The sequence below is a fragment of the Pleurodeles waltl genome, chromosome 12 (genome assembly GCF_031143425.1).
Source record: "Pleurodeles waltl isolate 20211129_DDA chromosome 12, aPleWal1.hap1.20221129, whole genome shotgun sequence".
Classification (NCBI taxonomy): Eukaryota; Metazoa; Chordata; class Amphibia; order Caudata; family Salamandridae; genus Pleurodeles; species Pleurodeles waltl.
Window position 1 is genome coordinate 33306194 of NC_090451.1, and position 26887 is coordinate 33333080.

At 51.5% G+C, this 26887-nt stretch overlaps 1 protein-coding gene across 1 annotated transcript in view; it reads left to right on the top strand.

Moving 5' to 3' along the window:
* The window catches only part of FCHO1 (FCH and mu domain containing endocytic adaptor 1), a 172241-nt gene that overhangs the window by 41291 nt on the left and 104063 nt on the right, over positions 1-26887 (top strand). The window lies entirely within an intron of this gene.

A 26887-nucleotide genomic window follows, 5' to 3' on the forward strand; every position in this document is an offset into this window, starting at 1 on the left:
GGTCTTGCCTAAGGCAGTGCAGGACCTGTGTGTTGCAAAGCATCTTAGCTTGCAGTGGGCCTAGAGCCTGCTGATTGCTTACCATTGGTTGGACTTCATTGCCAGTCTCACTTGCTGGCATCTTATTTGTTAGCGCATGTGTAAACTCATATTTCTTCTTGTTTGTCCTGCCCCGGAGCATTGATGATCAGCACTTATTTTCATATATGCACTCCACAAGAGAGTATGTGTTTTCCAGCTGTCTCCCTCATCTTTTTCTCTTGCCCATGTGCTTCTGCCCACCTACCACCATTTTGCCCTTTCACCCGTGTGCTTTCCCCACTCATGCCCCATGTTTATTTTGTCCCCCCTCGCCTCCTTGTTGCTTTTGCCACCTGCACCCACCACCACCTGCACTCTCCATGTTCCTTCCCTCTCCAGCGTTGCTTCCCTAGCCCGCAATAAAGAAAAAACACACTTTTGGCCTTTCCCCCCCCTTTTTTGTTACCGATCCAACTCTGATCGGTAAGTGAAGTTAAAAAAAAAAGCTCATGTGTCATTATATAGGTGTGCGCATACTTGTTGGGCACTCTTACGAATGAGGCAGCCGGGCACAGAAAGTCTTCTTTTTTTAATTACTTACTCCTCCAAGACAAGGATGCCGTGCCGCTTGGCTAAGACCATTGCAAAGCCTATGGGTATCAAAGGCGAGACCTATTGACTTTGCCAGTGCTTGTGATTGATTTCTTCTGCGCGCAACAGTTTAAGTGCTTGCCTCTTCATTGTGATCTGGTGTCCTCCAGGCTGATTGTGCCTCATACGTGATTTAACTTCCTCAACAGGAATGCTTTTGCTGACACCTTTAGTTAGGGCGATGTTCCTTCCTGGCAGGGTCTGCGGTAGTTGCCGCCTCCTTGCAATGTCCTCCAGCTAGGCGCTGCAGGGGTTGTCTTTTCCTTGTGGTCTCCTTCAGGATGAGTGCTGCAGAGGTTGTCCTCTGAAGGTTATTCATCTTCCTTGCCAGGACTGCCGCTGCTGACACCTGTGGTTAATACGATCTCCTCCTTCTCATGCCCTCCACATGAGCACTGCACTGCTTGCCGTCTCTGTTCAATGCAGTGGATCTTCTTCGTGTGATGATCTGTACTCTCAGTGAGCTCTGCAGCGGTTGTCCTCTCCTAGTAATGTTCTGTTCTCTCAGTGAGCTCTACAGTGGTTGTCCTCTCCCAGTAATGTTCTGTTCTCTCAGTGAGCTCTGCAGTGGTTGTCCTCTCCTAGTAATGTTCTGTTCTCTCACTGAGCTCAGCAGTGGTTGTCCTCTCCTAGTATTGTTCTGTTCTCTCACTGAGCTCTGCAGTGGTTGTGCTCTCCTAGTATTCAGTTCTCTCAGTGAGCTCTGCAGCGGTTGTCCTCTCCTCGTAATGTTCTGTTCTCTCAGTGAGCTCTGCAGTGGTTGTCCTCTCCTAGTATTCTGTTCTCTCAGTGAGCTCTACAGTGGTTGTCCTCTCCTAGTAATGTTCTGTTCTCTCAGTGAGCTCTACAGTGGTTGTCCTCTCCCAGTAATGTTCTGTTCTCTCAGTGAGCTCTGCAGTGGTTGTCCTCTCCTAGTAATGTTCTGTTCTCTCACTGAGCTCTGCAGTGGTTGTCCTCTCCTAGTATTGTTCTGTTCTCTCACTGAGCTCTGCAGTGGTTGTGCTCTCCTAGTATTCAGTTCTCTCAGTGAGCTCTGCAGCGGTTGTCCTCTCCTCGTAATGTTCTGTTCTCTCAGTGAGCTCTGCAGTGGTTGTCCTCTCCTAGTATTCTGTTCTCTCAGTGAGCTCTACAGTGGTTGTCCTCTCCTAGTAATGTTCTGTTCTCTCAGTGAGCTCTACAGTGGTTGTCCTCTCCCAGTAATGTTCTGTTCTCTCAGTGAGCTCTGCAGTGGTTGTCCTCTCCTAGTAATGTTCTGTTCTCTCACTGAGCTCTGCAGTGGTTGTCTTCTCCCAGTAATGTTCTGTACTCTCAGTGAGCTCTGCAGTGGTTGTGCTCTCCTAGTATTCAGTTCTCTCAGTGAGCTCTGCAGCGGTTGTCCTCTCCTCGTAATGTTCTGTTCTCTCAGTGAGCTCTGCAGTGGTTGTCCTCTCCTAGTATTCTGTTCTCTCAGTGAGCTCTACAGTGGTTGTCCTCTCCTAGTAATGTTCTGTTCTCTCAGTGAGCTCTACAGTGGTTGTCCTCTCCCAGTAATCAGTTCTCTCAGTGAGCTCTGCAGCGGTTGTCTTCTCCTAGTATTGTTCTGTTCTCTCAGTGAGCTCTGCAGTGGTTGTCCTCTCCTAGTAATCAGTTCTCTCAGTGAGCTCTGCAGCGGTTGTCCTCTCCTAGTAATGTTCTGTACTCTCAGTGAGCTCTGCAGTGGTTGTCCTCTCCTAGTATTGTTCTGTTCTCTCAGTGAGCTCTGCAGTGGTTGTCCTCTCCTAGTATTGTTCTGTTCTCCCACTGAGCTCTGCAGCGGTTGTCCTCTCCTAGTATTGTTCTGTTCTCTCACTGAGCTCTGCAGTGGTTGTCCTCTCCTAGTAATGTTCTGTTCTCTCAGTGAGCTCTGCAGCGGTTGTCCTCTCCTAGTATTCTGTTCTCTCAGTGAGCTCTGCAGTGGTTGTCTTCTCCTAATATTGTTCTGTTTTCTCAGTGAGCTCTGCAGCGGTTGTCTTCTCCTAGTAATGTTCTGTTCTCTCAGTGAGCTCTGCAGCGGTTGTCTTCTCCTAGTAATGTTATGTTCTCTCAGTGAGCTCTGCAGTGGTTGTCCTCTCCTAGTAATGTTCTGTTCTCTCACTGAGCTCTGCAGTGGTTGTCCTCTCCTAGTAATGTTTTGTTCTCTCAGTGAGCTCTGCAGTGGTTGTCCTCTCCTAGTAATGTTCTGTTCTCTCAGTGAGCTCTGCAGTGGTTGTCTTCTCCTAGTAATGTTCTGTTCTCTCAGTGAGCTCTGCAGTGGTTGTCTTCTAGTAATGTTCTGTTCTCTCAGTGAGCTCTGCAGCGGTTGTCCTCTCCTAGTATTCTGTTCTCTCAGTGAGCTCTGCAGCGGTTGTCCTCTCCTAGTATTGTTCTGTTCTCTCAGTGAACTCTGCACTGGTTGTCTTCTCCTAGTAATGTTCTGTTCTCTCAGTGAGCTCTACAGTGGTTGTCCTCTCCCAGTAATGTTCTGTTCTCTCAGTGAGCTCTGCAGTGGTTGTCCTCTCCTAGTAATGTTCTGTTCTCTCAGTGAGCTCTGCAGCGGTTGTCCTCTCCTAGTAATGTTCTGTTCTCTCAGTGAGCTCTGCAGTGGTTGTCCTCTCCTAGTAATGTTCTGTTCTCTCACTGAGCTCTGCAGTGGTTGTCCTCTCCTAGTAATGTTCTGTTCTCTCAGTGAGCTCTGCAGCGGTTGTCCTCTCCTGGTATTGTTCTGTTCTCTCAGTGTGCTCTGCAGTGGTTGTCCTCTCCTAGTAATGTTCTGTTCTCTCAGTGAGCTCTGCAGTGGTTGTCCTCTCCTAGTATTGTTCTGTTCTCTCACTGAGCTCTGCAGCGGTTGTCCTCTCCTAGTATTGTTCTGTTCTCTCACTGAGCTCTGCAGTGGTTGTCCTCTCCTAGTAATGTTCTGTTCTCTCAGTGAGCTCTGCAGCGGTTGTCCTCTCCTAGTATTCTGTTCTCTCAGTGAGCTCTGCAGCGGTTGTCCTCTCCTAGTATTGTTCTGTTCTCTCACTGAGCTCTGCAGTGGTTGTCCTCTCCCAGTAATGTTCTGTTCTCTCAGTGAGCTCTGCAGCGGTTGTCTTCTCCTAGTATTGTTCTGTTCTCTCACTGAGCTCTGCAGTGGTTGTCCTCTCCTAGTAATGTTCTGTTCTCTCAGTGAGCTCTGCAGCGGTTGTCCTCTCCTAGTATTCTGTTCTCTCAGTGAGCTCTGCAGCGGTTGTCTTCTCCTAGTAATGTTCTGTTCTCTCAGTGAGCTCTGCAGCGGTTGTCTTCTCCTAGTAATGTTCTGTTCTCTCAGTGAGCTCTGCAGTGGTTGTCTTCTCCTAGTAATGTTATGTTCTCTCAGTGAGCTCTGCAGTGGTTGTCCTCTCCTAGTAATGTTCTGTTCTCTCAGTGAGCTCTGCAGTGGTTGTCCTCTCCTAGTAATGTTCTGTTCTCTCAGTGAGCTCTGCAGCGGTTGTCTTCTCCTAGTAATGTTCTGTTCTCTCAGTGAGCTCTGCAGTGGTTGTCTTCTCCTAGTAATGTTCTGTTCTCTCAGTGAGCTCTGCAGCGGTTGTCCTCTCCTAGTATTCTGTTCTCTCAGTGAGCTCTGCAGCGGTTGTCCTCTCCTAGTATTGTTCTGTTCTCTCAGTGAACTCTGCACTGGTTGTCTTCTCCTAGTAATGTTCTGTTCTCTCAGTGAGCTCTGCAGTGGTTGTCCTCTCCCAGTAATGTTCTGTTCTCTCAGTGAGCTCGGCAGTGGTCGTCCTCTCCTAGTAATGTTCTGTTCTCTCAGTGAGCTCGGCAGTGGTTGTCTTCTCCTAGTAATGTTCTGTTCTCTCACTGAGCTCTGCAGAGGTTGTCCTCTCCTAGTATTGTTCTGTTCTCTCAGTGTGCTCTGCAGTGGTTGTCCTCTCCTAGTATTGTTCTGTTCTCTCAGTGAGCTCTGCAGTGGTTGTCCTCTCCTAGTAATGTTCTGTTCTCTCAGTGTGCTCTGCAGTGGTTGTCCTCTCCTAGTATTCTATTCTCTCACTGAGCTCTGCAGTGGTTGTCCTCTCCTAGTATTGTTCTGTTCTCTCAGTGAGCTCTGCAGAGGTTGTCCTCTCCTAGTATTGTTCTGTTCTCTCAGTGAGCTCTGCAGTGGTTGTCCTCTCCTAGTAATGTTCTGTTCTCTCAGTGAGCTCTGCAGTGGTTGGCTTCTCCCAGTAATGTTCTGTTCTCTCAGTGAGCTCTGCAGCGGTTGTCCTCTCCTAGTATTCTATTCTCTCACTGAGCTCTGCAGTGGTTGTCCTCTCCCAGTAATGTTCTGTTCTCTCAGTGAGCTCTGCAGCGGTTGTCTTTTCCTAGTATTGTTCTGTTCTCTCACTGAGCTCTGCAGTGGTTGTCCTCTCCTAGTAATGTTCTGTTCTCTCAGTGAGCTCTGCAGCGGTTGTCCTCTCCTAGTAATCTGTTCTCTCAGTGAGCTCTGCAGCGGTTGTCCTCTCCTAGTATTGTTCTGTTCTCTCAGTGAGCTCTGCAGTGGTTGTCCTCTCCCAGTAATGTTCTGTTCTCTCAGTGAGCTCTGCAGCGGTTGTCCTCTCCCAGTAATGTTCTGTTCTCTCAGTGAGCTCTGCAGTGGTTGTCCTCTCCTAGTAATGTTCTGTTCTCTCAGTGAGCTCTGCAGCGGTTGTCCTCTCCTAGTATTGTTCTGTTCTCTCAGTTTGCTCTGCAGTGGTTGTCCTCTCCTAGTAATGTTCTGTTCTCTCAGTGAGCTCTGCAGCGGTTGTCCTCTCCTAGTATTCTGTTCTCTCAGTGAGCTCTGCAGCGGTTGTCCTCTCCTAGTATTCTGTTCTCTCAGTGAGCTCTGCAGCGGTTGTCCTCTCCTAGTATTGTTCTGTTCTCTCACTGAGCTCTGCAGTGGTTGTCCTCTCCCAGTAATGTTCTGTTCTCTCAGTGAGCTCTGCAGCGGTTGTCTTCTCCTAGTATTGTTCTGTTCTCTCACTGAGCTCTGCAGTGGTTGTCCTCTCCTAGTAATGTTCTGTTCTCTCAGTGAGCTCTGCAGCGGTTGTCCTCTCCTAGTATTCTGTTCTCTCAGTGAGCTCTGCAGTGGTTGTCCTCTCCCAGTAATGTTCTGTTCTCTCAGTGAGCTCTGCAGCGGTTGTCTTCTCCTAGTATTGTTCTGTTCTCTCACTGAGCTCTGCAGTGGTTGTCCTCTCCCAGTAATGTTCTGTTCTCTCAGTGAGCTCTGCAGCGGTTGTCCTCTCCCAGTAATGTTCTGTTCTCTCAGTGAGCTCTGCAGTGGTTGTCCTCTCCTAGTATTGTTCTGTTCTCTCACTGAGCTCTGCAGCGGTTGTCCTCTCCTAGTATTGTTCTGTTCTCTCACTGAGCTCTGCAGTGGTTGTCCTCTCCTAGTAATGTTCTGTTCTCTCAGTGAGCTCTGCAGCGGTTGTCCTCTCCTAGTATTCTGTTCTCTCAGTGAGCTCTGCAGCGGTTGTCCTCTCCTAGTATTGTTCTGTTCTCTCACTGAGCTCTGCAGTGGTTGTCCTCTCCCAGTAATGTTCTGTTCTCTCAGTGAGCTCTGCAGCGGTTGTCTTCTCCTAGTATTGTTCTGTTCTCTCACTGAGCTCTGCAGTGGTTGTCCTCTCCTAGTAATGTTCTGTTCTCTCAGTGAGCTCTGCAGCGGTTGTCTTCTCCTAGTAATGTTCTGTTCTCTCAGTGAGCTCTGCAGCGGTTGTCTTCTCCTAGTAATGTTCTGTTCTCTCAGTGAGCTCTGCAGTGGTTGTCTTCTTCTAGTAATGTTATGTTCTCTCAGTGAGCTCTGCAGTGGTTGTCCTCTCCTAGTAATGTTATGTTCTCTCAGTGAGCTCTGCAGTGGTTGTCCTCTCCTAGTAATGTTATGTTCTCTCAGTGAGCTCTGCAGTGGTTGTCCTCTCCTAGTATTGTTCTGTTCTCTCAGTGAGCTCTGCAGCGGTTGTCTTCTCCTAGTAATGTTCTGTTCTCTCAGTGAGCTCTGCAGTGGTTGTCTTCTCCTAGTAATGTTCTGTTCTCTCAGTGAGCTCTGCAGCGGTTGTCCTCTCCTAGTATTCTGTTCTCTCAGTGAGCTCTGCAGCGGTTGTCCTCTCCTAGTATTGTTCTGTTCTCTCAGTGAACTCTGCACTGGTTGTCTTCTCCTAGTAATGTTCTGTTCTCTCAGTGAGCTCTGCAGTGGTTGTCCTCTCCCAGTAATGTTCTGTTCTCTCAGTGAGCTCGGCAGTGGTCGTCCTCTCCTAGTAATGTTCTGTTCTCTCAGTGAGCTCGGCAGTGGTTGTCCTCTCCTAGTAATGTTCTGTTCTCTCACTGAGCTCTGCAGAGGTTGTCCTCTCCTAGTATTGTTCTGTTCTCTCAGTGTGCTCTGCAGTGGTTGTCCTCTCCTAGTATTGTTCTGTTCTCTCAGTGAGCTCTGCAGTGGTTGTCCTCTCCTAGTAATGTTCTGTTCTCTCAGTGTGCTCTGCAGTGGTTGTCCTCTCCTAGTATTCTATTCTCTCACTGAGCTCTGCAGTGGTTGTCCTCTCCTAGTATTGTTCTGTTCTCTCAGTGAGCTCTGCAGAGGTTGTCCTCTCCTAGTATTGTTCTGTTCTCTCAGTGAGCTCTGCAGTGGTTGTCCTCTCCTAGTAATGTTCTGTTCTCTCAGTGAGCTCTGCAGTGGTTGGCTTCTCCCAGTAATGTTCTGTTCTCTCAGTGAGCTCTGCAGCGGTTGTCCTCTCCTAGTATTCTATTCTCTCACTGAGCTCTGCAGTGGTTGTCCTCTCCCAGTAATGTTCTGTTCTCTCAGTGAGCTCTGCAGAGGTTGTCCTCTCCTAGTATTGTTCTGTTCTCTCAGTGAGCTCTGCAGTGGTTGTCCTCTCCTAGTAATGTTCTGTTCTCTCAGTGTGCTCTGCAGTGGTTGTCCTCTCCTAGTATTCTATTCTCTCACTGAGCTCTGCAGTGGTTGTCCTCTCCTAGTATTGTTCTGTTCTCTCAGTGAGCTCTGCAGAGGTTGTCCTCTCCTAGTATTGTTCTGTTCTCTCAGTGAGCTCTGCAGTGGTTGTCCTCTCCTAGTAATGTTCTGTTCTCTCAGTGAGCTCTGCAGCGGTTGTCCTCTCCTAGTAATCTGTTCTCTCAGTGAGCTCTGCAGCGGTTGTCCTCTCCTAGTATTGTTCTGTTCTCTCAGTGAGCTCTGCAGTGGTTGTCCTCTCCTAGTATTGTTCTGTTCTCTCAGTGAGCTCTGCAGAGGTTGTCCTCTCCTAGTATTGTTCTGTTCTCTCAGTGAGCTCTGCAGTGGTTGTCCTCTCCTAGTAATGTTCTGTTCTCTCAGTGAGCTCTGCAGCGGTTGTCCTCTCCTAGTATTGTTCTGTTCTCTCAGTGAGCTCTGCAGTGGTTGTCCTCTCCTAGTATTCTGTTCTCTCAGTGAGGTCTGCAGCGGTTGTCTTCTCCTAGTAATGTTCTGTTCTCTCAGTGAGCTCTGCAGCGGTTGTCCTCTCCCAGTAATGTTCTGTTCTCTCAGTGAGCTCTGCAGTGGTTGTCCTCTCCTAGTATTCTGTTCTCTCAGTGAGCTCTGCAGTGGTTGTCCTCTCCTAGTATTCTGTTCTCTCAGTGAGCTCTGCAGTGATTGTCTTCTCCTAGTAATGTTCTGTTTTCTCAGTGAGCTCTACAGTGGTTGTCTTCTCCTAGTATTCTGTTCTCTCAGTGAGCTCTGCAGCGGTTGTCCTCTCCCAGTAATGTTCTGTTCTCTCAGTGAGCTCTACAGTGATTGTCCTCTCCCAGTAATGTTCTGTTCTCTCAGTGAGCTCTGCAGTGGTTGTCTTCTCCTAGTATTCTGTTCTCTCAGTGAGCTCTGCAGCGGTTGTCCTCTCCTAGTAATGTTCTGTTCTCTCAGTGAGCTCTGCAGTGGTTGTCCTCTCCTAGTATTCTGTTCTCTCAGTGAGCTCTGCAGTGGTTGTCCTCTCCTAGTAATGTTCTGTTCTCTCAGTGAGCTCTGCAGCGGTTGTCTTCTCCTAGTATTCTATTCTCTCAGTGAGCTCTACAGCGGTTGTCCTCTCCTAGTATTGTTCTGTTCTCTCAGTGAGCTCTGCAGTGGTTGTCCTCTCCTAGTATTCTGTTCTCTCAGTGAGGTCTGCAGCGGTTGTCTTCTCCTAGTAATGTTCTGTTCTCTCAGTGAGCTCTGCAGCGGTTGTCCTCTCCCAGTAATGTTCTGTTCTCTCAGTGAGCTCTGCAGTGGTTGTCCTCTCCTAGTATTCTGTTCTCTCAGTGAGCTCTGCAGCGGTTGTCCTCTCCCAGTAATGTTCTGTTCTCTCAGTGAGCTCTACAGTGATTGTCCTCTCCCAGTAATGTTCTGTTCTCTCAGTGAGCTCTGCAGTGGTTGTCCTCTCCTAGTATTCTGTTCTCTCAGTGAGCTCTGCAGTGGTTGTCCTCTCCTAGTAATGTTCTGTTCTCTCAGTGAGCTCTGCAGCGGTTGTCTTCTCCTAGTATTCTATTCTCTCAGTGAGCTCTGCAGCGGTTGTCTTCTCCTAGTATTGTTCTGTTCTCTCAGTGAACTCTGCAGCGGTTGTCCTCTCCTAGTAATGTTTGGTTCTCTCAGTGAGCTCTGCAGTGGTTGTCCTCTCCTTGTAATGTTCTGTTCTCTCAGTGAGCTCTGCAGTGGTTGTCCTCTCCTAGTATTGTTATGTTCTCTGTGAGCTCTGCAGTGGTTGTCCTCTCCTAGTAGTGTTCTGTTCTCTCAGTGAGCTCTGCAGAGGTTGTCCTCTCCCAGTAATGTTCTGTTCTCTCAGTGAGCTCTGCAGTGATTGTCCTCTCCTAGTAATGTTCTGTTCTCTCAGTGAGCTCTGCAGTGGTTGTCCTCTCCTAGTATTATGTTCCCTCAGTGAGCTCTGCAGTGGTTGTGCTCTCCTAGTATTCAGTTCTCTCAGTGAGCTCTGCAGCGGTTGTCCTCTCCTCGTAATGTTCTGTTCTCTCAGTGAGCTCTGCAGTGGTTCTCTTCTCCTAGTAATGTTCTGTTCTCTCAGTGAGCTCTGCAGTGGTTGGCTTCTCCTAGTAATGTTCTGTTCTCTCAGTGAGCTCTGCAGTGGTTGTCCTCTCCTAGTAATGTTCTGTTCTCTCAGTGAGCTCTGCAGTGGTTGTCCTCTCCTAGTAATGTTCTGTTCTCTCACTGAGCTCTGCAGCGGTTGTCCTCTCATAGTATTGTTATGTTCTCTCAGTGAGCTCTACAGTGGTTGTCCTCTTCTAGTAATGTTCTGTTCTCTCAGTGAGCTCTGCAGTGTTTGTCCTCTCCTAGTAATGTTCTGTTCTCTCAGTGAGCTCTGCAGTGTTTGTCCTCTCCTAGTAATGTTCTGTTCTCTCAGTGAGCTCTGCAGTGGTTGTCCTCTTCTAGTAATGTTCTGTTCTCTCAGTGAGCTCTGCAGTGGTTGTCTTCTCCTAGTAATGTTCTGTTCTCTCAGTGAGCTCTGCAGCGGTTGTCTTCTCCTAGTAATGTTCTGTTCTCTCAGTGAGCTCTGCAGCGGTTGTCTTCTCCTAGTAATGTTCTGTTCTCTCAGTGAGCTCTGCAGTGGTTGTCTTCTCCTAGTAATGTTCTGTTCTCTCAGTGAGCTCTGCAGTGGTTGTCCTCTCCTAGTAATGTTCTGTTCTCTCACTGAGCTCTGCAGTGGTTGTCTTCTCCTAGTAATGTTATGTTCTCTCAGTGAGCTCTGCAGTGGTTGTCCTCTCCTAGTAATGTTCTGTTCTCTCACTGAGCTCTGCAGCGGTTGTCCTCTCATAGTATTGTTATGTTCTCTCAGTGAGCTCTACAGTGGTTGTCCTCTCCCAGTAATGTTCTGTTCTCTCAGTGAGCTCTGCAGTGGTTGTCTTCTCCTAGTAATGTTCTGTTCTCTCAGTGAGCTCTGCAGTGGTTGCCTTCTCCTAGTAATGTTCTGTTCTCTCAGTGAGCTCTGCAGTGGTTGTCCTCTCCTAGTAATGTTCTGTTCTCTCACTGAGCTCTGCAGCGGTTGTCCTCTCGTAGTATTGTGTTCTCTCAGTGAGCTCTACAGTGGTTGTCCTCTCCCAGTAATGTTCTGTTCTCTCAGTGAGCTCTGCAGTGGTTGTCCTCTCCTAGTATTGTTCTGTTCTCTCAGTGAGCTCTGCAGCGGTTGTCCTCTCCTAGTATTCTGTTCTCTCACTGAGCTCTGCAGTGGTTGTCCTCGCCTAGTAATGTTCTGTTCTCTCAGTGAGCTCTGCAGCGGTTGTCCTCTCCTCGTAATGTTCTGTTCTCTCAGTGAGCTCTGCAGCGGTTGTCCTCTCCTAGTATTGTTCTGTTCTCTCACTGAGCTCTGCAGCGGTTGTCCTCTCCTAGTAATGTTCTGTTCTCTCAGTGAGCTCTGCAGCGGTTGTCCTCTCATTGTATTGTTATGTTCTCTCAGTGAGCTCTGCAGCGGTTGTCCTCTCCTAGTATTGTTCTGTTCTCTCACTGAGCTCTGCAGTGGTTGTCCTCTCCTAGTATTATGTTCTCTCAGTGAGCTCTGCAGTGGTTGTCTTCTCCTAGTAATGTTCTGTTCTCTCAGTGAGCTCTGCAGTGGTTGTCCTCTCCTAGTAATGTTCTGTTCTCTCAGTGAGCTCTGCAGCGGTTGTCCTCTCCTAGTATTCTGTTCTCTCAGTGAGCTCTGCAGTGGTTGTCCTCTCCTAGTATTCTGTTCTCTCAGTGAGCTCTGCAGCGGTTGTCCTCTCCTAGTATTGTTACGTTCTCTCAGTGAGCTCTGCAGCGGTTGTCCTCTCCTAGTATTCTGTTCTCTCAGTGAGCTCTGCAGCGGTTGTCCTCTCCTAGTATTGTTACGTTCTCTCAGTGAGCTCTGCAGCGGTTGTCTTCTCCTAGTATTCTGTTCTCTCAGTGAGCTCTGCAGTGGTTGTCTTCTCCTAGTATTCTGTTCTCTCAGTGAGCTCTGCAGCGGTTGTCCTCTCATTGTAGTGTTACGTTCTCTCAGTGAGCTCTGCAGTGGTTGTCTTCTCCTAGTAATGTTCTGTTCTCTCAGTGAGCTCTGCAGTGGTTGTCTTCTCCTAGTATTCTGTTCTCTCAGTGAGCTCTGCAGTGGTTGTCCTCTCCTAGTAATGTTCTGTTCTCTCAGTGAGCTCTGCAGTGGTTGTCCTCTCCTAGTATTCTATTCTCTCACTGAGCTCTGCAGTGGTTGTCCTCTCCTAGTAATGTTCTGTTCTCTCACTGAGCTCTGCAGTGGTTGTCTTCTCCTAGTATTCTGTTCTCTCAGTGAGCTCTGCAGTGGTTGTCTTCTCCTAGTAATGTTCTGTTCTCTCAGTGAGCTCTGCAGTGGTTGTCCTCTCCTAGTATTCTATTCTCTCACTGAGCTCTGCAGTGGTTGTCCTCTCCTAGTAATGTTCTGTTCTCTCAGTGTGCTCTGCAGTGGTTGTCTTCTCCTAGTAATGTTCTGTTCTCTCAGTGAGCTCTGCAGCGGTTGTCTTCTCCTAGTAATGTTCTGTTCTCTCAGTGAGCTCTGCAGCGGTTGTCTTCTCCTAGTAATGTTCTGTTCTCTCAGTGAGCTCTGCAGTGGTTGTCTTCTCCTAGTATTCTGTTCTCTCAGTGAGCTCTGCAGTGGTTGTCCTCTCCTAGTATTCTGTTCTCTCAGTGAGCTCTGCAGTGGTTGTCTTCTCCTAGTATTCTATTCTCTCAGTGAGCTCTGCAGTGGTTGTCTTCTCCTAGTATTCTGTTCTCTCAGTGAGCTCTGCAGCGGTTGTCCTCTCCTAGTATTGTTACGTTCTCTCAGTGAGCTCTGCAGCGGTTGTCTTCTCCTAGTAATGTTCTGTTCTCTCAGTGAGCTCTGCAGTGGTTGTCTTCTCCTAGTATTCTGTTCTCTCAGTGAGCTCTGCAGTGGTTGTCTTCTCCTAGTATTCTGTTCTCTCAGTGAGCTCTGCAGTGGTTGTCTTCTCCTAGTATTCTGTTCTCTCAGTGAGCTCTGCAGTGGTTGTCTTCTCCTAGTAGTCTGTTCTCTCAGTGAGCTCTGCAGTGGTTGTCCTCATCTAGTATTCTATTCTCTCACTGAGCTCTGCAGTGGTTGTCCTCTCCTAGTATTGTTATGTTCTCTCAGTGGCTCTGCAGTGGTTGTCTTGTACTGTCTTTAAGGTTAGCTCTGCAGTGCCCCCCCTGGTGTGGACCGGGTGTCCTTTGGCCCTCTGTTGGGACCGGTGTCTCTTGGGCCCCCAGGTGGGGACCTGTGTCTCCTGGGCCCACTGATGAGCACCGGTGTCTCCTGGGCCCGCTAGTGGGGACCACTGTCTCTTGCCTCCCCCCCCCCCCCCCCCCAAAGTGTGGACTGGTGTTTCTTGCCCCCCCCCCCCCCCCCAGTGTTGAGTGGTGTCTCTTGCCCTCCCCTTCTCTCCCCCCCCTCACTTCCCCCCCTCCCCAGTGTGGAGTGGTGTCTTTTTCTCCCCCTCCCCACCCCCAGCGTGGAGTGGTGTCTCTTTGCCCCCGGTGTGGTCCGGTGTAGGAAAGTCGCCTCTTTCTAGTTTGGTTACCCCCCACTTTTTGCCTGTTTGTCAGTGTGTTTGACTGTGTTCACTGGGCTCCTGCGAACCAGGACCCCAGTGACTATGCTCTCTCCTCTAAATGTGGTTGCTGGTAACTTTTTATTTCCACAATTGGCATACTGGTTCCCCCATGTAAGTCCCTAGTATATGGTACTTTAGGTATCCAGGGCATTGGGGCTCCAGGGGATCCCTATGGGCTGCAGCATGGGGAGCCCATACAAAGGGTTCTGCAGGCATGCCATTGCAGCCTGCGTGAACGGGTGCAAGCACCTGGTTTCACTACAGGTCACTGCACCAGGTCACTGTAAGTCATCCCTATGGCAGCCCCTCTCAGCCCAGAGGGCAGGCTGCAGGTACCTGTGTGTGAGGGCACCCCTGCACTAGTAGAGGTGGCCCCACGACCTCCATCCCCATTTTACTGGACTTCGTGAGTACGGGGATGCTATTTTACGCGTGTACTGGACGTAGGTCACTACGTACGTCCAGCTACATAATAGTAACTCTGAACCTGGGCATGTTTGGTATCAACTATATCGGAATCATACCCCAATACTATTTCAAATATTGGTTGTATGATTCCATGCACTTTGGAGGCTCCTTGGAGGACCCCCAGCATTGCTACCAACAGTCTTCCAGGGTTTTCCGGGCAGCCCCAGGTGCTGCCACCCCTCAGACAGGTTTCTGCCCTCCTGTTGCTTGAGAAGCTCAAGCCCAGGAAGGCAGAACAAAGCATTTCCTTTGGGAGAGGGGTGTTACACCCTCTCCCCTTTGAAATAGGTGTTTCAGGCTTGGGAGGGGTAGCGTCCCCAAGCCACTGGCAATGTTTTGAAGGGCACATTTGGTGCCCTCTGTGCATAAAACCAGTCCACACCGGTTCAGGGCCCCCCAGGCCCTGCTCTGGCGCAAAACTGCACAAAGGAAAAGGGATTGACCACTCCCCTGTCCATCACCACTCCAGGGGTGGTGCTCAGAGCTCCTCCAGAGGGTCCCTGGGTTCTGCCATCTTGATTCCAAAGTTGGCAGGGAACTCTGGGAACATCTGAGTGTCCGGGTGCGGCAGGTGACATCAGAGGCACCCTCTGATAGGTAGTTACCTGGTTAGGTGACCAAACCCCCTCATTGGGCTATATAGGGTCTTCCTCTGGGATGGGTCCTCAGATTCGGCTTGCAAGACTCCAGCAGGACTCCTCTGCAACCTCTCCTTCGACTTCTGGCCTCGGGAACCTTGACTGGACCCTCCAGGAAACCTACAAGCTGCAGATCCACGAGGACGACTCTTCTGCAACATTGTATCCAGACTTCCTGCCAGTTTTGCAACATTTCCCTGGCAGTGCATCCTCAGAAGACTGCAACTCTTCAGCCTGCGCAAAAAGAAGAGAGAATCTCCCTTGGGGTGAAGGCATCACGACTGGTACCTGGCTGCAACGACGACCGGCTGCCTGGATCTCCCCTCATCCTGAGTGGTGTGGGTCCTGCATCACGGGTGGGGGTCCGAAGAGTCTCCCTTGGTCCTCTTTACCAGCTATCGCACTTTGGTGGTGCACTCCATGCAAGACAGCACCCTCGTGCACCGCATACTTTGCAGCTGCCACGGCTTGTTTGCTTCACTTCCAAGGGGAACTTCAGGTGGCGTGTAGCTCCAGCCCTCAACACTCCCTCATGCAACTCCTGGGCCTCTGCGTGGTCCTCTTGCGCCGTGGGAGCAACTTCTGTGGTGCTGCGTGGGCTGCTTCATCGACTTGTGTGTCGCTGTCCTATGGGACACTTGGGGGTGCTGCCTCTGCTCCTGTGGGCACTATGTGACGCAGGGGGCCCCCTGTGACTCCCCCTCCTGGGTAGAGTCCTCCTGGGCCTTGCTGGTCTCCGGTAGCACCTCTTTTCTTCCAACTGCAAATTTGCATTTGCCAAGGCTTGTTGTGGAAATCCTTCACCGACGCCCATCTGCAATCCAGCTTCCATCGTGAGACACCTTTTGCACGCATCAGGAACTCTTGTCCAGCTTCTGTGCTGCAGTGCTGACCTGTCTTCCTTCCTCGTCGACCAACTCCAAAAGGTACCTGTGGGTGGGTAGTATCTCCTACTCCCCCCGGACTCCACAGACAGTCCTGGGCTTGGTCCCCTCTCTCCACAGGTCTCCATCTTCGGTAACCCTATGGTGGTTCCTTACAGGCTGTTCTGGGTGTCTTCTTTTTCTTCTTTTCTTCCTTTGGGGTGGTTTTGGGAAATCCAGTGTTTTACTCCTGCATTCCTGGTCACTGGGGTGTACTCCATTACTTACCTGTGTGGTTTCCTAGTACTCCCAGCTCACCTCTACACGATTTACTTACCTAGGTGGGGGCCCCGTGTTCACATTTCATTTTCTTTGTATATGGTCTGGGCCCCCCCTAGGGCTACTATTGCATATTGCTATTTTACGCAGTTTTCCAACCTTTTTGTGCCTATTACTGTTTATTAGTGTGTATATGTGTGTGTGTGTGTGTGTATGTATATATATATATATATATATATATATATATATATGTGTGTGTGTGTGTGTGTGTATGTTTATATATATGTTATGTTTATAATGTATTTACTTACCTCCTATTGGTGGGTTGCCTCTCTGGTATTTCCTGATACTCTGTTCCAAAAATAAAATACCTTTATTTTTGTACAACCTAGTGTTTTCTTTCTTTCCCTGGTATGGACCAGTGTCTCCTGGGGCCCCCCAGGTGTGGACCGGTGTCTCCTGGGGCCCCCCAGGTGTGGACCGGTGTCTCCTGGGGCCCCCCTGGTGTGGACCGGTGTCTCCTGGGGCCCCCCTGGTGTGGACCTGTGTCTCCTGGGGCCCCCCTGGTGTGGACCTGTGTCTCCTGGGGCCCCCCTGGTGTGGACCTGTGTCTCCTGGGGCCCCACTGGTGTGGACCTGTGTCTCCTGGGGCCCCCCTGGTGTGGACCTGCGTCTCCTGGGGCCCCCATGGTGTGGACCTGTCTCCTGCCCCCCTACCCCCCCACGGACCGGTGTCTCCTGGGCCCCAGTGTGGACCGGTGTCTCTGCCCCCCCTCCCCTCCCCGTGGTGGACCCTTGTTTCCTTGTTCCCCCTTCTATCACATGCAGTGGGAAGGGCTCCCCTTGTGAAGCCCCCCCGCCCCCTTTGTCTGGTACAGTTCCTTCCTCCAGCTCTGAAGCCTGAGGGCCCCCCACTCTGACAGCAGCTCTGGGGGGGCTGGGGGTGTCAGTGTATTTTTACCCCTCGGCTGACGAGCTCCTGCGCCGGCTCTCTGGGCGCTGAGTGTGTGGGAGGAGAAGCGAGTAAAGTGGGGGTGCAGATCTGCGCCGCGCCAAAAATAACCACCCCAGATACTCCCGGAGGAAAGGACAGACCGTGGGCGCGCGTGACACGCGTGGGGTGCGGTCCGCACCCCCAGTCACGCACGGCCCCGGCCCCCACGCTGCTGGCTGGTAACATGGGCCTTACTAGGGTGACCCCAGGGATGGAGCCGGGAATCTGTCACCCCTGCCAGCCGGAGGATGAAGGCCGGCAGGCAGAGCATGAAAGGCTGGGACTCAGGATGAAAGGCTGGGACTCAGGATGAAAGGCTGGGACTCAGGATGAAAGGCTGGGACTCGGGATGAAAGTCTGGCAACCACAGGATGAAAGGCTGGGACTCAGGATGAAAGGATGGCAACCACAGGATGAAAGGCTGGGACTCAGGATGAAAGGATGGCAACCACAGGATGAAAGGCTGGGACTCGGAGGATGAAAGGATGGCAGCCGGAGGATGAAAGGCTGGGGATCACAGGATTAAAGGCCGGCAGTCGGAGGATGAAAGGCTGGCAACCACAGGATGAACGGCTGGGAGTTAGGATTAAAGGCTGGCAGGCAGAGGAAGAAGGGATGGCAGCCACAGGGTGAAAGGCCGGCAGCCACAGGGTGAAAGGCCGGGACTCGGAGGATGAAAGGCCGGGACTCGGAGGATGAAAGGCCGGGACTCGGAGGATGAAAGGCCGGGACTCATCGGCCGGGCCTCGGAGGATGAAAGGCCGGGCCTCGGAGGATGAAAGGCCGGGCCTCGGAGGATGAAAGGCCGGGCCTCGGAGGATGAAAGGCCGGGCCTCGGAGGATGAAAGACCGGGAATCAAAGTGTGAAAGGCTGGGACTCGGAGGATGAAAGGCCGGGAATAACATGATGAAAGGCCGGGACTCGGAGGATGAAAGGCTGGGACTCGGAGGATGAAAGCCTGGTATCCTGCCAGTTCTTTGTTGCTCTGTTTCTTCCACCCTGAGAGTCTGAGTCTCAGGATGTGTGCCCTGCTTTAGTCCTCATCGTCTGTGCCCCAGTTTTAACTCCCGCTGAGGAAAGAGTCGGCAGAGGATGAAAATTGTCACATTTGCTGCCTTTTCGCTGTACCAGCAAAAAACAAGCATTGGCAAAGCCAATAGGTCCGCCTTCGGAAGCATGCGTGTTTGCAGATTAAATTATAAAATCCAAAAGTACGGTACTGGCCAAGTAGCCCGGGCTCACTAGCCCTGGCACTGATGTGCACTAGTCTGTGCACACGTGGTAATGACGAGCGCTGCCACCCACAGTGCAGGTCGAGGGGCGCCGATACATTACCCGTACCGTATCTTCAGGTGGGCCGAAGGCAGGCTATCCATCTTTTATCTTATGATATGCTAGGAAATCATAGTAGTCAGCCAGCTGAAGCTGTGCCTGAGCGAGTCCTAAAACCACAAGTATCCCCTAGAGGTAAGCACACGGACGGGGAATCACCAGTGGCCGCCCAGACCTGCAGGACTTTACTCCCGCCGCCCTTGGTAGGATGAGAGGCTGGCACATGCCCACCTAGGAGGTTAAAAGCAGGGCCTCTGAAGGGCCCCAGCTGGAGTCCGAAGGATAAAATGCGGGAGCCTGGTCCTCGCCCATTCACTCATGGAGTGATGACATGCTGAGACTCAGTCCAATATGTCTCATTTTGTAAGATGAAATGCTGGTACTCAGTCCAGTATGTTTCATTGTGTAAGATGAAATGCTGAGACTCAGTCTCTTGTGTCGCATTTTGTAAGATGAAATGCTGATATGAGCCTGACGCTCGTCATTTCTAAACCGGAAGAATACATTGTTGCCCTTTTATTCTTGATGGATAAAAATCTGGTGCGTGACCTTTGCTCTCTCTTGAAGTGTAAAGGACTGGCCCTGAGTGCTGTCTTCGAATCCCAAAATACTTCACCCTTTACATCTATGCTACAAGGATGAAATGCTGAGACACGGCCCCATCCTTTCTAAACGGCGGCGATAGACTATTGACGCTCAATCTTCTTTCTAAAAGATGAAAGGCGGGCCCTGGGTCCTCCTTTTCACTCCCTCTGGAGGTCAAGGGTGACAAGCGCTCCTAGTTTGATTGTGGCATGATTAATTGGCCCTCATGTTACCCCCATTGCCAGACATCGGCGCCTGACCTTCGGCCCGCCTTTGTACACCCACCGGGCCTGTCTGCTGTGCACCCAGGCCCTGCCCTCTCACGAGGACCCGTGGCCCGGCTCAGGACTGGCCGCATCACCCATCCGGCCCTCGCCCCTCTTTAGTGTGGAATGTAGCGCTTTCCCGCTGTACAAGGCGCTACGTGCGTATATTTACACGTGGCACTGTGCAGGTTGTGAGCCCGTGATAGCGTGTGTGATTTCCTGAAATGTTACATAAGTCCTGGCCTCTCATCCGAGTAGACGCTGGTCTGTGGAGTAAAGAGACGAACGCGGTGTTAGTGCCAGGCTCCAGCGAAGGTGCCAACCTGGGTGGGGAAAGGGGGAAATTACAGATGCTTACAGACTCGTCGTTAATCGAACCCTCGCCAAGTGAGGCTCCCGGGGATGTGCGCAGTCAAATATAGTTTTACATATATATATAATAATAATATATATATATATATATATGGGACAGGGAGAGAACAGATATTTTATACTCCTTGCAGCACACTGCGTTCTTATCACTTTACTTCTAGTGTAGAGGGAAAACAATCTTTACCTCTCCCGTGCACTACTATCTCACCCTATGCCTTTCTCAAAATATCCTCCCCCTCCCCTCGGATTCTTCTTAAACCTCATTCTACCGCTATGATCTCCAAAGTAACACTTCCTAGACTCTTCCCTCCTCTAGCCCTCCTTGGATCACCCCAGATCTCAGTTTACTACTATGGTCTCCCAAACAGCCCTCTCTAAATTCTTCCTTTCTCGAGCTCTCCTTTGACTCATCTCACACCTCATCGTACAACTGTGTGCTCCCAAATATCACCACCTAGACTCTTCCCTCCTCTCTGCCTCCAGTATCCTATTTCATCCAACTAGCAGACTCCCATGTCCATCTCAGATTAATGCATATTTCTCTTTAGTAATCTACCAGTAATCCTTTTTGGGTTCCAGCAATTCCCGTGCTACTTGCCAGAAAAGTGCTTGGACACCTCGTCTGGGGTAGTAAGTGCTATATAATTACAATTACTCAGCTCTGTGCTCTGCCCCGGTCTTATGGCCCCTTACGCCCTTTAGAGCACCCTCGGATGTGTATCCCCCCCTCCCTGTGCTCACTCAAAGTTCCATGACCATTTGATACCCGGTCCAACACCCCTAGCCGTCTTGGGCTAGTTAAGGCCCTAGGTACTAGATACCCCAGGCCGGGGCCCTGTCCGCGCATCAATCTGTCCTGAACATTCTGAGGCCAGTGACCTGAGTGAGTGAGAGACTCCATTGAAGTAATGAGCCCAGTAACATGAGTGAGTGAAACTCCACTGAAGGGTCTGATGCCAATGACTGGGAGTGAGTGAGAGTCCCGTGAAGTATCAGAGGCCAGCAACAGGGAGTGAGACTCTTTTGAAGTGATGAGGCCAGTGACAGGGAGTGAGTGAGACTCATTGAAGTGCCTGAGGCTAGTGATGGGGAGTGATTGAGATTTCATTGAAGTGACCGAGGCCAGTGATGAGTGAGTGAGACGCCATTGAAGTGCGTGAGGCCAGTGACGGAGAGTGAGACTTGTAGGGTCTAAAGCCACTGAGGAGTGAGTGTAGGAAAATGCCTCCTTGGCATGGTTACCTCCCAACGTTTTGCCTTTTGCTGATGCCAGTTATGATTGAAAGTGTGCTGAGACCCTGCAAACCACGCCCCCACACCATTGTTCTTTCCCTAAACTGTACCTTTTTCTCCACAATTGTCACAGCCCTGGCACACAGATAAGTCCCTTGTAACTGGTACCTCTGGTACCAAGGGCCCTCTGCCCAGGCAAGGTGTCTATGGGCTGCAGCATGTATTATGCCACCCTGGGGACCCCTCACTCAGCACATGCACACTGCCTCACAGCTTGTGTGTGCTGGTGGGGAGAAAAAGACTGTCGACATGGCACTCCCCTCAGAGTGCCATGCCCACAATCCACTGCCTGTGGCAAAGGTAATTCACTCCTCTAGCAGGCCTTACATACCTAAGGCAGGGTGCACTATACCACAGGTGAGGGCATAGCTGCATGAGCACCATGCCCCTACAGTGTCTAAGTCAATTCTTAGACATTGTAAGTGCAGGGTAGCCATACTGAGTGTATGCTCTGGGAGTTTGTCAAAAACAAACTCTGCAGCACCATAATGGCTGCACTGAATACTGAGAAGTTTGGTATCAGACGTCTCGGCACAATAAACCCAGACTGATGCCAGTGTGGGATTTATTGAGCAATGCACACAGAGGGCATCTTAGAGATGCCCCCTGTATGCCAGCTCCACTGTTAATGTGGGACTGACTGGTCTGTGCCAGCCTGCCACTGCCAGACGAGTTTCTGACCACATGGGGTGAGTGCCTTTGTGCACTCTGTGGTCAGAAACGAAGCCTGTCCTGGGTGGAGGTGCTTCTCACCTCCACCTGCAGGAACTGCAGGAACTGTAACACCTGGTGGTGAGCCTCAAAAGCTCAAGCCTGGTGTTACAGCGCCCCAGGGCACTCCAGCTAGTGGAGATGCCCACCCCCCAGACACAGCCCCCACTTTTGGCATTAAGTTCGGGGAGATAATGAGAAAAACAAGGAGTCACCCCCTCAGCCAGGTCCACCCCTAAGGTGACCAGAGCTGAAGTTACCCACCCCCCTTGGAAAATCCTCCATCTTGGTTTGGAGGATTTAGCCCAATAGGGATAGGGATGTGCTCCCCTCCCCAGAGGGAGGAAACACAAGGAGGATGTAGCCACCCTGAAGGACAGTAGCCATTGGCTACTGTCCTGTGACCCTAACACACCCCTAAATTCAGTATTTAGGGGCAACCCTGAACCCAGGATATCAGATTCCTGATGACCTACAAAGAAGAAGGACTGCTTAGCTGAAAAACCCCGCAGAGAAGAAGGAAGATAACTGCTTTGGCCCCAGCCCTACCAGCCTGTCTCCAACTTCAGAGAACCTGCACCCCAGCGACCCATCCTGCGGGCCCAGCTACCTCTGCCGACTCAGAGGACTGCCCTGCAACTACAAAGGATCAAGAACTCCTGTGGACAGCAGACCGGCCCAACCAAAAAAGAAGAAACCATCTTTAAAGGGACTCCCACCTCACTCTTGAAGCATGAGTCCCCACAACTCTGCACCCAATGCCCCTGGCCTGTGTCCAGAGAAACCAACGACCCAGAGAGGACCCCCAGGTGACTTGGATGATGTGTCCACCCTGGGCTAACCTCTCTGCACCTCCACGACGACACCTGCAGAGGGAATCCCGAGGACCCCCCTGACCGCGACTGCCCGGGACGAAGATATTTGATGCCCGGAGAAGCACTCTGCCTGCAGCCCCCAGGCCTGTGAGAAACCGACCACCGGTCTAGCAGTGACCAGCAGGTGGCCCTCACCCTTGTCCAGTCGGTGGCTGGCCCGAGAAGCCCCCCTCTGCCCTGGCTGCAGCGTCTGAGTGACCCCTGGTCCCTCCATTGAATTCTGTTGCAAACCAGACACCCTGTTTGCCCACTGCACCCGGCCACCCCTGTGCCGCTGAGGGTGTGTTTTGTGTGCTTACTTGGGGCCCCCCCAATGCTCTACTAAACCCCCCCCCCGGGTCTGCTTCCCAAGGCCTCAGGGAACGGGAGCAGCCCCTGTCTCCCTAAGCGCCCATGTTACTTTGGCTCCTCTTTGACCTCTGCTCCTGACCGGCTCTGTTGCTGGTGCTGGGTGTTTGGGGTTGACTTGAACCACCAACAGTGGGCTACCTATGCCCCGGAGACTGAACTTGTAAGTGCATTACTTTCCATATTAATCAAACTGTACTTACCTCCCCTAGGAACAGTTGAATTTTGCAGTGTGTCCACTTTTAAAATAGCTTATTGCAAGTTTATGAAAAACTGTGTACATTACTGTTTTGGTTCAAAGTTCTAACTATACCTATGCAAAGTACCTTACATTTAATGTACTTACCTGCAATTTGAATCTTGTGATTCTAAAATAAATTAAGAAAATAATATTTTTCGATATAAAACCATTGGCCTGGTGTTAAGTCATTGAGTGCGTGTTTCTTCTATTGCTTGTGTGTGTACAACAAATGCTTTGCACTACCCTCTGATAAGCCTACTGCTCGACCACACTACCACAAATAGAGCATTAGTATTATCTATTATTGTCTCTGGGGACCCCCTGGACTCTGTGCACACTATATCTAATTTTGATACAGTATATACAGAGCCAGCTTCCTACAGTGAGTGAGACCTGAGGGCTGTGAGGGAGCGAACAGAGTGACTGATGTCTGAGTCCTTGTTCTTTGGGCTGACGGAGGTAGAAAGCTCCTCTCTTCCTTGCAGTGCTGTAGTTTTCAGGCCCTCTGCAGTCAGTGGTTCGTTGTGAATGATTCTAGGACTCAGTGGGAGTATCAGGTACCAGGATAACTTCCAAGATCCAAGCCAGAAATAAATGGCGCCGTCCAGGGATCCCCTGAGCTTTCTATTCACGGAGCAGTAACCAGTGGCAACCAGCCTGCACTGGCAACCGGGCTTACTGGGGCTGCTGTAGCCTGCACTGGCAACCGGTCTTACCGGGGCTACCGTAGCTAACCCTGGCAACTGGGCTTACCGGGGCTACCGGAGCCTGCCCTGGCAACCGGGCTTGCTGGGGCCACCGTAGCCTTCCCTGGCAACCGGGCTTACTGGGGCTACCGTAGCCTGCCCTGGCAACCGGACTTACTGAGGCCATGGTAGCCTGCCCTGGCAACCGGACTTACTGGGGCCACCGTAGCCTGCCCTGGCAACCGGGCTTACTGGGGCTACCGTAGCCTGCCCTGGCAACTGGGCTTACTGGGGCTACCGTAGCTAACCCTGGCAACCGGGCTTACCGGGGCTACCGTAGCCTGCACTGGCAACAGGGCTTACTGGGGCTACCGTAGCCTGCCCTGACAACCGGGCTTACTGGGGCTACCGTAGCCTGCACTGGCAACCAGGCTTACTGGGGATACCGTAGCCTGCCCTGGCAACCGGACTTACTGGGGCTACCGGAGCCTGCTCTTGCAACCGGGCTTGCTGGGGCCACCGTAGCTAACCCTGGCAACTGGGCTCACTGGGCTATGGTAGCCTTCCCTGTCAGCTGGCTTAACTGGGGGCACCGTAGCTAACCCTGGCAACCGGGCTTACTGGGGCTACCGTAGCCTGCCCTGGCAACCAGGCTCACCGGGGCCACCGTAGCCTGCCCTGGGAACTTGCTGTACTGGGGCTACCGTAGCCTGCCCTGGCAACCAGACTTACTGGGGCTACCGTACTCTGCCATGGCAACCGGGCTTACTGGGGCTACCGTAGCCTGCCCTGGCAACCAGGCTTACCGGGGCTACCGTAGCCTGCCCTGGCAATCTGGCTTTACTGGGGCTACCGTAGCCTGCCCTGGCAATCGGGCTTACCGGGGCTACCGTAGCCTGCACTGGCAACCGGACTTACTGGGGCTACCGTAGCCTGCACTGGCAACCGGGCTTACCGGGACTACCGTAGCCTGCACTGGCAACCGGGCTTACTGGGGCTACCGTAGCCTGCCCTGGCATCCGGGCTTACTGGGGCTACCGTAGCCTGCCCTGGCAACCGGGCTTACTGGGGCTACCGGAGCCTGCCCTGGCAACCGGGCTTACTGGGGCTACCGTAGCCTGCCCTGGCAACCGGGCTTACTGGGGCTACCGTAGCCTGCCCTGGCAACCGGGCTTACTGGGGCTACCGGAGCCTGCCCTGGTAACCGGGCTTACTGGGGCTACCGGAGCCTGCCCTGGCAACCGGGCTTACCGGGGCTACCGTAGCCTGCCCTGGTAACCGGGCTTACCAGGGATACCGTTGCCTGCCCTGGCAATCTGGCTTACTGGGGCTACCGTAGCCTGCCCTGGCAATCTGGCTTACTGGGGCTACCGTAGCCTGCCCTGGCAATCGGGCTTACTGGGGCTACCGGAGCCTGCCCTGGCAACCGGGCTTACTGGGGCTACCGGAGCCTGCCCTGGCAACCGGACTTACCAGGGATACCGTAGCCTGCCCTGGCAATCTGGCTTACTGGGGCTACCGTAGCCTGCCCTGGCAATCTGGCTTACTGGGGCTACCGTAGCCTGCCCTGGCAATCTGGCTTACTGGGGGTACCGGAATCAGCCTGGCAGCCAGGCCACTGAACAGACACCCCGGACAGCAGCAGTGCAAGCTTCCCTCACAGATCACGCAGCAGTGTGAGCTTTGTGGTCACTGAACAGACCTTCAACAGCAGTGCAAGCTTCCTTCACAGAATAGGTAGCAATGTGAGCTTCATGGTCAGACTAGAGCTCAGACAGCAGCAGTGCAAGCTTCCCTCACAGAATAGGTAGCAGTGTGAGCTTCATGGTCAGACTAGAGCTCAGACAACAGCAGTGCAAGCTTCCTTCACAGAATAGATAGCAATGTGAGCTTCATGGTCAGACTAGAGCTCAGACAGCAGCAGTGCAAGCTTCCTTCACAGAATAGGTAGCAGTGTGACCTTCATGGTCACTGACTAGAGCTCAGACAGCAGCAGTGCAAGCTTCCCTCATGGAATGGATAGCAGTGTCAACTTTGGGGTCATTGAACAGACCTCAGACGACATCAGTGCAAGCTTCCTTCACAGAATAGATAGCAGGGTGAGCTTTGATGCCACTGAACAGACACCCAAGGCTGCAGTAGTGCTAGCTTCCCTCATAGAACAGGTAGCTGTGTAAGCTTTGGTGTCAACGAACAGACACCCTAGAAAGCAGCAGTGCAAGCTTCCCTCACTGAAGAGGTAGCAGTGTGAGCTTCGATGCCACTGAACAGACCTCAGGCAGCAGCGGGGCAAGCTTCCCTCACTGAAGAGGTAGCAGTGTGAGCTTCGATGCCACTGAACAGACCTCAGGCAGCAGCGGGGCAAGCTTCCCTCACTGAAGAGGTAGCAGTGTGAGCTTCAGGGTCACTGACGAGACCTCGGGCAGCAGCGGGGGAACTTCCCTCACAAAATAAATAGCAGTGTGAGCTTTAATGCCAATGAACAGACTCCCCAGATGGAAGCATTGCAAGCTTCCATCACAGAATAGGTAGCAGTGGGAGATTTTGGGTCACTGAACAGACCTCGGGCAGCAGCAGTGCAAGCTTCCCTTACAGAGGAGGTAGCAGTGTGAGCTTTGATGCCACTGAACAGACCTCAGGCAGCAGCGGGGCAAGCTTCCCTTACAGAGGAGGTAGCAGTGTGAACTTTGATGCCACTGAACAGACTCCCCAGATGGAAACAGTGCAAGCTTCTGTCACAGAACCTGTATCAGTGTAAGCTTTGGAGCTCACTGTACAGAGTCCAGGCAGCGCAGTGCAAGCTTCCCTCGTAGTATATGCAGCAGTGTTGGCTTTGAAGCCACTGAACACATGCAGACTAGGCGGCAGTAGTGCAAACCGTGCTCTCTTTTACAATAGATGAATTACTTGCCACAAACAGTACAAGCTTCAACAACAAATAGGCTGCAGGAAGGTCCCTGATGAAATATTGATTAAGATGCTGTGATCGGATTGCAGCAACACCCAGTGTAGTCGTTACTATAGCTACGTAACCGACCAGTGGTGCCAACATTTTACACCAGTGGTGGGGATATCTCCGATATTGACGGGCAGGGCGGTTACGGTGAGTTCGGTGAAGCAGCAAGCCTTTTACCACCATCAACCATTGATGGTGGGGAATGTGTGGTAAACTCATTGGATGGTTCTTGATCCCATTGAGGTGACGTGAGTAAGGAATAAAATGTCAGTTGTGGGAACACTTAAAGGTTTCAGGATCTGCAGTTAATGCTTCATTGGGGGGGGGGGACACGTGGAGAGGGATGGGTTTCTGTTCTCTTTAACAAAGTTAGGAAGTTACAGTTGACGGATGCATTATTACAAAGCAGAGTAATTCATGTTTGTGCGGGCTTTTTTCTGTGATGATGGATAATGCACACAGGAGTTGATAGGGTAAGGTAAGAGGGGTCAGCGCAGTGGGTGAGGAGGGGTGTCAACAGGAATGGCAGTAACGGCTGGATCAGTGTGAAGTTGGAGGTAGGTGATGGTCAAGCATCTCTTGGTGCTCCTGAGACCTTGAGATGAGACCTGTACTGGGCAGCAGCCGTGCATCTGGGATGTACCAGCGCATGAGGGGGGGCCTTGATGCAGTGGACCAGGAGGAGATACTAAATGATGCTTCCGGAACAGGGGTGGGGATGTCGGTGAGGAGTGAAGTGGCCAGAACATGTCTGGGAGTACTACTTCAAGATGTTATGGGAGTTTGGTGGAGCTATAATTAATTAAACA